We start from the raw sequence: 15118 nt of genomic DNA, 5'->3' as shown, positions 1-15118 counted from the left end.
ATTTATGTTTACGTGGCGTAAACCTACGTGTTGCTCTCACACGTCTATTTACAATAAGGCCTTAGAATGGTTCTTCTCGGTTCTGATTACCGAGTCCAACCTGATTATGCCTTGATCGCATAATTCTTAAATCTCGATATAATCATACACTTAGCATGGCATAGCATTTATTCAATTTATATCACTAGGGTAATAACCCTAGGCTATTAAGTGCTCATATTAGGGTAATAACCCTAATCCCGGTTATAATTACTCACATATATTAATCTCAATATAAGCGCCACCGCGCATACTCTACATGCTAACTACTGTCTTACCTGTTGTCCCGCAAAGGCAGAGATTCCAAATCTCCAGGTGCTCCTGACCAAGTGCCGGTAATCGTAGTCACACACAATCCGGAATTTTCACAAATAGGGTTAACCCCTGATTTCACATTCATAAAATAAATTCATGGCATTTCAAATACAGATAATCACATAGAGCTCGAAACGAGCTTTCCAACGATATAAAGAACTCCCAAAACGGAGTCCCGAGTCAAAAGTTATGGCCAAAACAAAATTCAGCATTTCCCGATGTACTCCAACCGGAATTCCGGTTGGAGCAGCCCTGAACCAACCGGAATTCCAGTTGTCTGGGGAGAGAACACGAAAATTTTCAATCTTTAAGCCCCCAAAACTTACTCAAATCTTCCCCAAACATCACCAAACTTTCCAAAGCATCATTATATGTCATAATAAACATATTCCACAACTTAAACACAATAATTTCACTAACAATCAAAAAGTGCCATTAAAGCTCCAAGCTTGAGTTCCATGAACTCAAGCTTGCTTTTCACAACCAAATTCTCAATTTACCACTTACAGCAGCTAGCAAATATTATAGGGTCTAAAACACATATCTCATTCATCAAAATCCCATAACAAAACCAATATTCAGATTGCATGACACACAAAACTCATGCTTCGAACTAGCAATACTCAAGCTCAAGAACTTTGAGCTAAAAACCCAATACTCACAAATATTTTCCAGAAGCTATAAATCAAAATAGTATGAATTCAAGCTAGAAAATACCCTAAAAATCACAATCCAAGCTCCACAAACATGAATCACACAATCTCTCATCCAATTCACCAAAATCAACACCAAAACCATGAACATGCAACAACACAACACCATAACTTAAAACATGCTTAACCCCAATAAATTCAGCAAGAATTCAACAAGCAATTTCAAATAATTTCAGCAAGAAACTACCTCAATTCCTTGCACAAGCTATCCCAAGTCCTCAACACAATTTTTCAATCAACACCTCTTTAATTCAAGCTAGCTTTTCACCAAATTCAAGTTGAAAAAATTGAGAGGGTTTGAGAGAGGGAGAGGGTCGGCCAAGAGAGAGTGAAACCAGAATTTTCCTTTTTTGTTTTCTTCAAAATTCAACTTTTCACACATAGAAATTAGAGGTCAAATGACCAAAATGCCCCTATGGCCACTTAACATACATACTCACTTCCAAGGACAATATTGTCATTTCATACCCAAATAATTCCAAATAAATTTCAGATTATCACTTAACAAATAAAATGCCAACTAAATAAATTCCATTTGCATTTCGGGCCCGAACCTGGTTCGGCTCGAAATACCCGGTTGTGACTATACCGCGCCAACCTGTCAGAACACACCTGAAAAGACAACATAGGCATACTATATAATAATATAGTTCCATTAAGCACGTAATTAAATTAATTTCATCATTTTACCCTTCTCGGGTCGTAATTACTAAAATGCCCCTGGCTCACCAACAGGGTCTTAACATGTTAAAATTCATATTAATTCACATAAATTAAACTATATAATAATATAATTCCTCATTTATTTATAATTACTAGTTAGGGTTTTGCTAGTCCATTTCCTAGTTTCAGGATATTACATGAATGATACATTATGCGATGTATAGAAACACTTACCCAATATGGGCTCTTGCAGAATATGCACACCAATTACCTACATTGTAATTATTTAAACAATGATGATGAGATTATTATATATGTACCCTTAAGTAGTACTACAAACTTTATTATCCATTAAATTAATAAAGAATTTATGTATAAATTAATGAATGAAAATAATTTAGGTTTGCATCACTTTAATGAGTTCTTATGCACATTTTCTACGCCTTAAGAATAAAACAAAAGAACTAAAGCATACAATATCTTCACCTTTTATATACAAAAGTACCAAAGAACCAAAGCATACAAGGCATTTTGTTTACCTTTTTTAAAGAATGATGTTTACCTAAAAAGTCATCCAATATTAGATAAATAAATTGCCTTAAAATAAGGTAAAAAAAAAGCATGATATTTTTTAGGTAAACAACATGTGTTAATTTAAGTAAATAACGTGTCTAAAATAAAATAAACAGCATGCTTAAAATAAGGTAAACAATATACCTTAAATAACGTAAACTATGATTACTACCCTAAAACATATATTATATTATAATTTGTCTAATTTTTATAAATGATTACATACATAATTGATGACAATGTTGTTTTAATAAAGTAAAAGGAAGACATGAAACAATTGTTGAAATATAAGCATTTCTCTAAACATCGCATATGAAAAAATTTATGTTCTTACAATTCTGAAACCATAAAGTATAAAAATGTCAATATTAGCTCCTACAAAGTAAGCATCATAATATATTTATATCATCAAAAACAGAAATACAAACCAAATGTGTAAAAATTAAAATGAAAATGTATGTCTACAGTCTTAAAAAGTGTTGTCAAATATTTGATTTGATTATATAATGATCTCAACTCATACATTAAAAATGTTCAGCAATTACAATCCAACAAGAAAATAAAAAACAAATCAATAAAGCTCTGCTATCTTTGCTTCTTCAACTGATACATATTATGATTAATTTCAAGTCTAAAACCTAAAGGTATATATGTTTAAGCAATAGGCTTTTGTTTCTTTGGCATACGGTAGCCACCAACAACACAAGCATGGTCACGCTCAAAGGGCTCAATAGTCACTTGTTCAAATGGCTTGAATTGCTCAGCTTGAAGCTTCTTAACTTCTTGTTGGAACACAGCCTCAGCGGGAATTTTTGAGTCTATGCAATTGGCCCCAGCTTTTAAAAAGTAATTAGCATTCAATGCTAGAATCCTTGCCTGCAAAGTTGATCAATACTTGAGATACAAAAGAACAAAGGAAGTTCCTGTTGGAAATTATTTTACCAAGATCTTAGATCTACTCACAAGTATGTTGATTAACACCCTAAATATGAACTTTCTAAAACGATGAAATAAACACATATAAAGTTTAGTAAACCTTACATTGGGTGCAGCGGAATAATATGACTCCTTCCGTTCAGATATCTAGCCCTTGATTCCTTTCTGTAGCAGAGCATTATCAATATCTGAACCTGGATCTCTTTCTCTGATTCTTTAGTGCTGAAACTCCTTCTTGCTGAAAGTCTTTCTTCACGATCTTCCTCACTATGATTGAGATATCACTTGCTGTGTGGGCACTACTCTAACACTAAGAATTTCGAAATTGAAGAGGGAAGGAAGAGAGCAAGGTGGCGGCTAAAGATAGGGAGAGAGAGAGAGAGAGAGAGAGAGAGAGAGAGAGAGAGGCTCAGTTTTTTTTTTGAATCAGAAGTGTAATTTTCCTAAAGCCTTCACTATCTATTTATAGCGTTCTACTAGGGTTAGGTTTGAATTATTTGGCCTTAAAATAATGAAAATATCAGTTTAAATTCCCTACAAAAGTGGTCGGCCATACATAGTGGATTTGGGCCTCACTTTTTGCAATTTTGCAGTTTTATCTTTTCTGCATCTGATTTTCTCAAAAACGCTAATTTTCAAATTCAACCATTTAAATGCCAATTCTAACTATTTAATAATTATAAATAATTATTAAATAATATTGTCATTTATCATATTTATTAATTGAACCATACAAAGTATCATAATTAACAAATATGCCCCTATAAACTCTTTCTTTATAATTTCGCCCTTACTTAGTGAAAATTTCACAAATAGACATAGTCTAATTTGAGAATTATAATTGACTAATCAAAACCAATTATATGAGTCTTACAAGCAATATTATCTCAACTAGTGCGGGGACCATGGGTCTATATAACCGAGCTTCCAATAAGTAGATCAAGAATTTATTACTAAAATTCACTAACTTATTAATTCTTCGTTGAATCCACGCATAGAACTTAGAATTGCACTCTCAGTATATAGAATGCTCTATATGTTCCACCATATAGACACATCATTAGTTATCTATTGTTATAATCCTAATTTGATCAGTGATCCTCTATATGAATGATCTACATTGTAAAGGGATTAGATTACCGTTACACCCTACAATGTATTTAATCCTTAAAACACTTAACCCCGTATAAATGATATTTCAGCTTATGTGAAATGAGATCTCCACCATTTATTTTCATTTGGTCAAGCTCGAAGGAGATCATCCTTTACTTACTATTCGCCAGATAGAAGCTATAGATTCCATGTTTATGTTAGCGCTCCCACTCAATTGCACTACCGTGTTCCCAAAATGTACGTATCACCCTGACCCAAAAGTAGGCTAAACTAACAAATCAAAGAACACGAATAGCCTCTCGAGATCGAGCCTAATCATAACAGGATTAAGATCATTAGATCTAGGATCAACTAGGCGATATTGACTTGAATAGATTTTACGGTAAGTTTAATAAATCTAAGTCAAAGTTCAATATCGGTCCCTTCCGATGCATACTCCATGCATCCAACCTGAGCTTTACTTTAACAAATGCTTTGGAAAGAACATAGCACTTCTCCAAATGCAAGTAAACTCTCTTGTAGATTATCATATCAGTAAAACCCTGTGTCTGATAAATCTAGGAAACTTTATTAACATAGTCATGTTTACTTTCCAATGTGTTGACAGCACAATAAACAGGATCAGGTATGTGAAAAGGATTTCAGACGAATTCATAAATTATGTACATATAATCATGAAATAAATGATGTGAACCATGCAACATTAAATGTTATTTCTGATCTATATTAATAAGTAAATCTGATTATATTGAAATGAGTTTTATTTAGGGCATAAAACCCAACAAACTCCCACTTGCACTAATATAAAACAAAATGTGCATTTCAAATAATCTCAACACCTCGATATACAAATCAAGTGTAGTAGTAGTAAACTCCTCGTAATAGGATCTGAAAGGTTCAATTAAACACAACCTTTTCTCCACCATTACTCTTCCTTAATCACAAAATCATTGATAATGTGAAATTCCTCTCTATATGTCTACTCTCTTGGGATATGAGATTCTATACCTTTGGCAACTACTTCTTGGTTATTCAGGAAGTAACACTAGTAGTTAAGGCAATTTGGAAGTGTGCCAAAGATGTATAGAACTTTCCTTAGACTGAATAAGTACCTTTCCTGCAACTTTAACATTCAGTCCCTTTCTGGTAGACCTAGAGACTTCAGATAGGTTTTTACACTTCTCCAAAATCACTATTCCACCCCCAGAGTAATCACCATCTTATCAGAAAGATTTTCTAGCACAAAGGCAAATCTTGAAATCTGATGTGGTGTAGTCTTAGAGTTTTAAACACACCCTTATAGACTAACATATAGTTCCTCTTTTTAATCTTAAGATTTACTTGATTGTCTTCCAATGTTCTTCTCCTGGATTAATCTGATACCTACTCATTACTCCCACTCAACAGCAGATGTCTGGTCTAAGGCATACAAAATCATATCTGAGACCTCTCACTGTTGATTTAAGAAATTCTTTCATGGCTTTATCTTTTCTGGAATAGTTGAGACTTTTCCTTAGATAAATAAAATCTATGCCTAAGAAGTCGAGAAGCTTCTATAGATTGCCATTAGAAAGAAAATGCTTCAGCATCTTACTAAAGTAAGTTGCTTGCATTAGAGTAAGTAATTACCAGGTATACCACAAGCCATAGGTTTAGATAAACTCAAACCTATAATACTAGGAACCAAAAGTTTGTTAAGTCCATAGAATAGACTTATTAACTAAAATTTCCTTTTATGTCCTTGTAATAGAAAGTCTAGGTTGCTCCATGTGAATGGATTAAACCATAGTTCTATTGGCTTTTCTTCTTAGTTTCTTATCTTGACAATCCATTACTTGTTTAAACTTACAATGGATTTTAATCACTAGTGTCTCCCAAGTCATAAGAAGGTGAGTTCCTAAAAACTCTCCCACTACGACAAGGTACCGTGAATTATGTCGAAGAAAACTAAATGGTATTAACCTCTTTGGTTTTGACAAGAAAACAGAGGCACTGAGATCATCATATGTCATATAAGATGATAGAACACTTTTGGAATCAAGAAATAAATATCTCCTTTATTTGCTACTTTATTTTCAGACTTAGTCATTATCTTAGAAAAATAGTATTTGTTTGAACAAACACTTTCTTATCTATTGACTATGGGATGGTCCACCCCTAATCATTTAGAATAGCTAACAAACCATGGTTAACAGTTCTAGCTTTTCTTAAGATTTTGATTAGGTCATCCATGAATCTGGTAATGATTTACATTAAGTATACAACCATTACATCATTCTGAAATTGTATTACCATAGAAGGAATTAGGCAACGACTAGTAACTAATCATCAATATGCAACTTGAAATTTCTGGGGAGGTAAGTTTGGATATAATTCAAAAATCAATTTAATGATCTTTGAACTGCATATCTACTAACTATTTCTCCACCCCTATGAGTTCGCAAGATCTTTAACCACTTACCTTAATGGTATTAACCATTGCTAGAAATTAATGAAATTTTTAAACATTTCAAATTTCTTTGCATAAGGTATAATCTAGAGTGATCGTTTTAAGAATACAACGAAAAACTCATATCCACCCCTGAATGTACATCCATCTGCGAATGAGAAGAACTACTTTCAGTGGATATAGGCATATTAACTCTTTGCAGAGATTGATCTTGTGTAATCCACTATGAACAAGATACAAATGCCATAGATTAATAAAAATGTGGTTGTGTCGTTTTGATGACTTAGGTTTAGTTACATCAAAGAGTTCTTAGAATAGTGCAAGTGGATTCTGGTCACAGAATACCAAACTCATATTCCATACAGTTTGAATCCATTAATAGAAGATAGATATTGAACACTTGGAAAGTGTAACTGTATTGCTTCCTGGAAATAGAAATATAAGAAAATTTCTGTTTGGATTCTAAAATTAAAGTCAAAGACTTAAATTCAACCAAATATAATGAGTAATTCTATCTTGGACCACCACTACTAATTTAACTCTAAGTCTGATTTGCCCATACAAGTAGGAGATTTCTAAGATTGAGGTTTTATATCAATTGGGAATAGAATTTCGGGAATATAATCATATGCGTCATTTAATTTCTTAAGAGAAAATATAGAATGACATGAATGTTGGGTTTTATGCCCTAAATAAAACTCATTTCATATAATCAGATTTACTTATTAATAAAGATCAGAAATAACATTTTATGTTGCATGGTTCACATGATTTATTTCATGATTATATGTATATAATGTATGAATTGTTTTTAAGTCCAGAACATATGAGTTGGTTAAAGATTATAGTGTTGTCAGCACAGTGGAATATAATCTTAAATTATATGTTCAAAAGTTGATTCCCTGATTTGTCAAAACATTGGATTTAGACTGACATGGTATAACCAGCGATAGGTATTCTTACACCTTGGAAAAGTGTTATGTCCTTTCCAAGACATTGGCAAAGTTTACCAGTATCAGATGTATGGAGTATACATCGGAAGGGACCGATATTGAACTTTGATTAGATATGTTAAAATTTACCGTAATATCTATTCAATTCAATATCACATGTTGATCCTAGATCACATGATCAAAATCCTGATATGGTTAGGCTCAATTTCAAGAGTGTTACTCGTGTTCTTTGATTTGTTAGTTAAGCCTAGTTTTGTATCAGGGTGATACGTACATTTTGGGAACACGGTAATGCAATTGAGTGGGAGCGCTAACATAAATATGGAATCTATAGCTTCTATTTGGCAAATAGAAGTAAAGGATGATTTCCTTCGAGCTTAACCAAACGAAGATAAATGGTGGAGATCTCATTTCACTTAGGTGAAATATCATTTATACAGGGTTAAGTGTTTTAAGGATAAAATACATTGTAGGGTGTTACGGTAATTTAATCCTTTTACAGTGTAAATCATCTATATAGAGGATCATTGATCACATTAGGGTTATAACAATGGATAACTAATGACGTGTCTATATCGTGGAACATATAGAGCGTTCTATATGACTGAGAGTGCAATTCCAAGTTCTAAGTGTGGATTCAATGAGGAATTAATAAGTTAGGGAATTTACTTGGTAAATTCGGTTCGACTTATTGGAAGCTTGGTTATATAGACCCATGGTCCCCATACTAGTTGAGACCATACTGCTTGTAAGACTCAGTTAATTGATTTTAATTAATCAATTAAAATTCTAAAAGTTAGACTATGTCTACTTTATGAATTTTCACTAAGCAAGGGAGAAATTGTAAAGAAAAGAGATTTTAGGTTTATTTATTGATTAAGAGACTTTATATGTCTAAATTAATAAATATATTAAATGGCAATATTATTTGATAATTATTTCCAAGTTATTAAATACTTAGAATTGGCATTTAAAAGGTTAAATTGGAAAATTGGCATTTTCAAGAAAATGGGAATGGAAAATAACAAAATGGGAAAGTTGCAAAGTGAGGCCCAATACCCTTTGTATGGCCGGCCCTATGCATGAGAAATATCATTTGTAGTTTCCATTATTTTAATGCCATACAATTCTAACCTAAACCTAGAGGGTTTTCTATAAATAGAAAGTGTTGGCTTGAGGAAACTAAGACACACATCTTTGATCACTTTGTTTCTCTCAGAAAAAGCCTCACACACCTCTCTCTCTTTTCTTCTCTCTAAATTTCGAAACTTTGAGTGAATGAGTAGTGCCCACACACATCAAGTGGTATCTCAATCATAGTATGGAAGACTATGAAAATTCTACATCAAAGAAGGAGAAAAGAAGATCCAGGTTCAGATCTTGGTGATGCTCTGCTACAGAAAGGAATCAAGGGCTAGAGATCTGAACGGAAGGAGTCATATATTTCCGCTGCACCCACTGTAAGGTTTTCTAACTTTATATGTGTTTATTTTCATTGTTTTAGAATTCATATTAGGTTGTTAATCCAACATACTTGTTAGTAAATCTAGATCCTGATAAAATAATTTCCAACAATGAAATGATTTATAGACCATTCATCCAATGATATGTTATTGAGCTAATTCGCAATGAATAAGCTAAGAGGAATTAGGATAATTTCGTTGTTTAAATAAGAATCCAACGATGCTTCGATTAGGGAAAGTCAAAGTAATCTTATTTATATAATCTTCTTGTTTCATATCGTAAAAATACTAGTCTAAGGTGTCATCAATTGATGAACAGCTAGATGTTGCATATACAATATTTATCTTTCGAGATCTAACACTATTATGTATGTCTAATGGTGAAAATCCACTAGGGATTTATCTCATTAGATAAACAAGCCAAGTTAGACCAACAATGAAGATTCGAAATTAAACTACAACTTAATAACAGAAAATAACATGGTTTAATATAAATTCATACACAATTCAGAAATTATAAACATATAGCAAGTAGGAATGACAAGTGAAAATACTAAAACATACAATCCTAAATAATTTCTAAGGTTTCCAACAAACTGATACAGTGTCCCGGTAGGCGAGAGTCAAAGTATCATTCATTGAATAGAGTTGTCAGCTCATCTAAAATAGAAACCATTCTAGCAACCTTTTATTCGATCAAAATAAGAATCCAACGTTGTCCCGGTAGGCGAGAGTCAAGGTTATTCTTATTTTATGAGCTTCCACCATTGTTTCATGTTTTATAAGTTTATCTCTAAGTAGTCACCGTAGGGGAGAGTCTAATAGAGACGAAAACTTACAAAACACTTATCAAATGAGATCTTAAGGTGTTAAATGCATTCAACGAATAACCGTCCATAGGGGGACGAAGTCTAGCGTCTCGAGGTTATATTGAAAACATTTAACTATTGTAAGACCAACAATGGAGATCGAATGTCCTAATAATAATAAAGCTCATTATTTAAAGAGAGTTGTATTTTCTTTGATTCTCTTTATTTAATCTATTTATTTTAAATATATATTTATTTAATTAAAATTTCAAATTTAGAATGAAAAATTCTAAATATAAATTTCAATTTAATATTTATAAATTTTACTTAGATGGATATGAAAATAACATGAATTTCTTCCATCTTAGTAATAATTTCCATTAAATATTTAGAAAAATATTCAATTTAAGTTGATACAAAATTAATATAAATTAATTTACAACTCAAATTTAATTTTCTATAAATATATATTGCATTTCGAAAAAATTAAAGTATTTAAGAATACAATTTTCGAAATTGCATGTTAAAATAAAAAATAAATCCTGGAAAAATTATTCTAATTTAATGTTGGCCAAAAATTAATTAATAAAATTAATTTACAACAAAAAAAATATAATTTTCCTAATTAATTAAATATATAAGAAAATTTTCAAATATTTAAGTATGATGATGAAAATCAACTTGTTCTATTTAATTAAATACACTAGAAAAATACTTCAAGCAAAAATATCACCTATCTAGATTTTCCTTTGACTAATTAAATAAATTTCTAATAAAATATATTTTACTTCATTTATTTTAATTAATCATTAAATGAAAAAATTATTGATTTAAGTTGGTCCAAAATTAAAATAAATAATTTACAACTTTAATCTATTTTTCAAATAAAATTCGAAATTCCAGCATTTAAGAAATAAAATTTCGAAATTTGATTAATAAGAAAAATATATTTTGAAAATTATTTAAATTTAGTTGAAAAAATAAATTTCAACTAAAAATAATTTTCTATTTAATTAAGTGTCATGAAAAAGAAATATTTAAGTATCATGATGAAAATCAACTTAGATATTTAATTTTCAAATTAATTCAATGTATTAAATTCAAGAAATAAATAATTAAGTGTAGAGAAGGCTTAATTATTAATCTCTAGTTTAATACTAGGAAAAAATATACTTAAAATAAATTGTACCAAAATTAATTATTTAAATAATTAATTTCACAATGTATAATATTTTCCTATTTTAATATAAGAAATAATAAGTAGTCTAGAAATAACTATCTAGAAAATATCTTATTTGACTAAGTATCTTTTCCACAAAATTTGAAAAAATATCTAATTTAAGTTGTATTGGAAAAAATCTAGAACTTAAATATTTTCAAATTTAAATTTAATTAAATATCAAAAATTAAGTTGTAACCACTTAATTTGAAAATATTCCATTTTAAGTTAATATTCGAAAAGATATCAACTTAAAAAATATCTAAAATATTCCATTTTAAGTTAATATTCGAAAAGATATTAACTTAAAAAATATCTAAAGAATCTTAATAACCAATGCCTAAAATTCCTCAACTTAATTTTGAAATTTTAAATCCAAAAGATATTCATATTTAAGTTGATTAGTTAGAGATAACTAAATATCAACTTAAATAGGAATATTTAATGAAAAATTTAAATTAAGCTTCAGAAAGAATCTAGATGGTTATAATTCTACATTTAATTAAATACAAGAAAATACACATAGTTTAGCTTAGAATAAAATTCTTTAAACTATGATTTTCTTAAATTAATTTCAAAATAAATGAAATTAATTATGTTGCTAATCAATTTTATTAGGTTAAACTAGTTTAATTAACCTAGTACAGTTATTCAAATCAGGAAAACGGGCCTTCACAATTGGGGTAGTTCATGTGAGGGGGTGCTGGGTTCAGTATGTCGTACCCACTACTATGGCTCCCAACTCTCACACAAGGCCCAAAAGAGAGGAATTTAACCTTAAAATGAACAACTGTTATTTATTGAATAGGCCCAAAAACTAAATGGGCCTAAATAAAATCTATCAAGAACTATGACATTTTATTTAGCAACAACAACCTATATGTATCTATAATCAAATTAAACACATAGGCTCACACATGCACACTTTGGATGGGTCCTATCATGTTGCTAGGTCATACACAGATGAAAGAAGATTGTAAATATACCTGTTACAAATTATTTACTTGACCAAGGGAGCCATGAGTTAAAATTAGATCATTAGATCTGTCAACAAGTTAACCATGGCTATTTGCAATCAAGCAATAATAGGTTTTAAAAACTTACAAACAAGCTAAAACACATACTCCTGCAACAAGGTTAGCTGGATAGTTGTATGTAGGATTTATTCAATTTTAAATAAATAATTTTGAAAAATTAATTAATTAAATAAATAAAATAAAATAAAAAATTAATTTCGAAAATTTAAAAAATTTAAAAAATTTCGAAATTAAAAAAATTTAAAATACAATTTTGAAAAATTAGGTTTCAACCAACCTAAATATCATTTCAAAATTTGGTAACTACTTTTAAAAATTTAATGTTATTTTATAAATAAAAAATAAAAAAAAAAAGATAAATGAATATCTTTTTCAGATTTTAAATGTAATTTAAATAAATAAAATAACAAAATTTAAAAGTTAGCAAAATATCTTACATCTACTTAAAATTACATGATTATAGTTATCTTATTTTAAATGTAAATAAGGTCAAATTATTTAAAAAAAAATAAATTAAAAATTTAAAATCTGACCTTAAATTTAAAAATAAGATAAGATATAATTAAATTTAAAAATAAGATAGATAATTAAGCAAAAAAAAATAGATATTGATTATTTCAAATTCAAATTACACTAATATCATGAATTAAATTTAAAAAATATTAAATAAATTAATTATGATATTTAGAATTGAATTAGGAATAGTAAATGTATAAATATAGAACTATACACAAAATCGGAAGTTAATTCCATGAAAAAGCATGAAAAAACGAAGAAAAACGAAAAAAATTGCAAGCTGTACGGACAGTATGCCAAGCACTATCCATGGGCGCGCAAGGGGCTGCATGGGTGTGTAACCTCGGCGCAGGGGGCTGCTAGCAGCCTCTTTGCGCGCGTACGTGCCCTGTTGCTCAACCCCAATTTTTCCGAAACTTCAAAAAATCATAACTAATTCAAATTAAATCGAAATTGAGTTCTGTAAAAAAGTAACTTGCTTAATTTTTTCCATACTATCCAATATCTGAACCTGGATCTCTTTCTCTGATTCTTTAGTGCTGAAAGTCCTTCTTGCTGAAAGTCTTTCTTCACGATCTTCCTGACTATGATTGAGGTATCACTTGCTGTGTGTGGGCACTACTCTAACACTAAGAATTTCGAAATTGAAGAGGGAAGGAAGAGAGCAAGGTGGCGGCTAAAGATAGGGAGAGAGAGAGGCTCAGTTTTTTTTTTGAATCAGAAGTGTAATTTTCCTGAAGGCTTCACTATCTATTTATAGCATTCCACTAGGGTTAGGTTTGAATTATTTCGCATTAAAATAATAAAAATATCAGTTTAAATTCCCTACAAAAGTGGCCGGCCATACATAGTGGATTTGGGCCTCACTTTTTGCAATTTTGCAGTTTTATCTTTTCTGCATCTGATTTTCTCAAAAACGCCAATTTTCAAATTCAACCATTTAAATGCCAATTCTAACTATTTAATAACTATAAATAATTATTAAATAATATTGTCATTTATCATATTTATTAATTGAACCATACAAAGTATCATAATTAACAAATATGCCCCTATAAACTCTTTCTTTACAATTTCGCCCTTACTTAGTGAAAAATTCACAAATAGACATAGTCTAATTTGAGAATTATAATTGACTAATCAAAACAAATTATATGAGTCTTACAAACAATATTATCTCAACTAGTGCGGGGACCATGGGTCTATATAACCGAGCTTCCAATAAGTAGATCAAGAATTTATTACTAAAATTCACTAACTTATTAATTCTTCGTTGAATCCACGCATAGAACTTAGAATTGCACTCTCAGTATATAGAATGCTCTATATGTTCCACCATATAGACACATCATTAGTTATCCATTGTTATAATCCTAATTTGATCAATGATCCTCTATATGAATGATCTACATTGTAAAGGGATTAGATTACCGTTACACCCTACAATGTATTTAATCCTTAAAACACTTAACCTCGTATAAATAATATTTCATTTTATGTGAAATGAGATCTCCACCATTTATTTTCGTTTGGTCAAGCTCGAAGGAGATCATCCTTTACTTACTATTTGCCAGATAGAAGCTATAGATTCCATGTTTATGTTAGCGCTCCCACTCAATTGCACTACCGTGCTCCCAAAATGTATGTATCACCCTGACCCAAAAGTAGGCTTAACTAACAAATCAAAGAACACGAATAGCCTCTCGAGATCGAGCCTAATCATAACAGGATTAAGATCATTTGATCTAGGATCAACTAGGCGATATTGACTTGAATAGATTTTACGGTAAGTTTAATAAATCTAAGTCAAAGTTCAATATCGGTCCCTTCCGATGCATACTCCATGCATCCAACCTGAGCTTTACTTTAACCAATGCTCTGGAAAGAACATAGCACTTCTCCAAATGCAAGTAAACTCTGTTGTAGATTATCATATCAGTAAAACCCTGTGTCTGATAAATCTAGGAAACTTTATTCACATAGTCATGTTTACTTTCCAATGTGTTGACAGCACAATAAACAGGATCAGGTATGCGAAAAGGGTTTCAGAGGAATTCATAAATTATGTACATATAATCACGAAATAAATCATGCGAACCATGCAACATTAAATGTTATTTCTGATCTATATTAATAAGTAAATCTGATTATATTGAAATGAGTTTTGTTTAGGGCAAAAAACCCAACAGTTCCAACCATGCTTTCCTCCAATGGTTGAGATCTGAAGACAGTTATTCATTCATGATTCATTGTAGTTCACATTTATGTTTAATCAAATGATTATAATTCTCATTTTCCACATTGCCAAACCAAACTTAAT

Source organism: Cannabis sativa, chromosome 2 (assembly GCF_029168945.1).
Source record: "Cannabis sativa cultivar Pink pepper isolate KNU-18-1 chromosome 2, ASM2916894v1, whole genome shotgun sequence".
In the NCBI taxonomy this organism is placed as follows: domain Eukaryota; kingdom Viridiplantae; phylum Streptophyta; class Magnoliopsida; order Rosales; family Cannabaceae; genus Cannabis; species Cannabis sativa.
The sequence above is the reverse complement of the archived record's forward strand: the minus strand, read 5'-3'. Positions refer to the sequence as shown.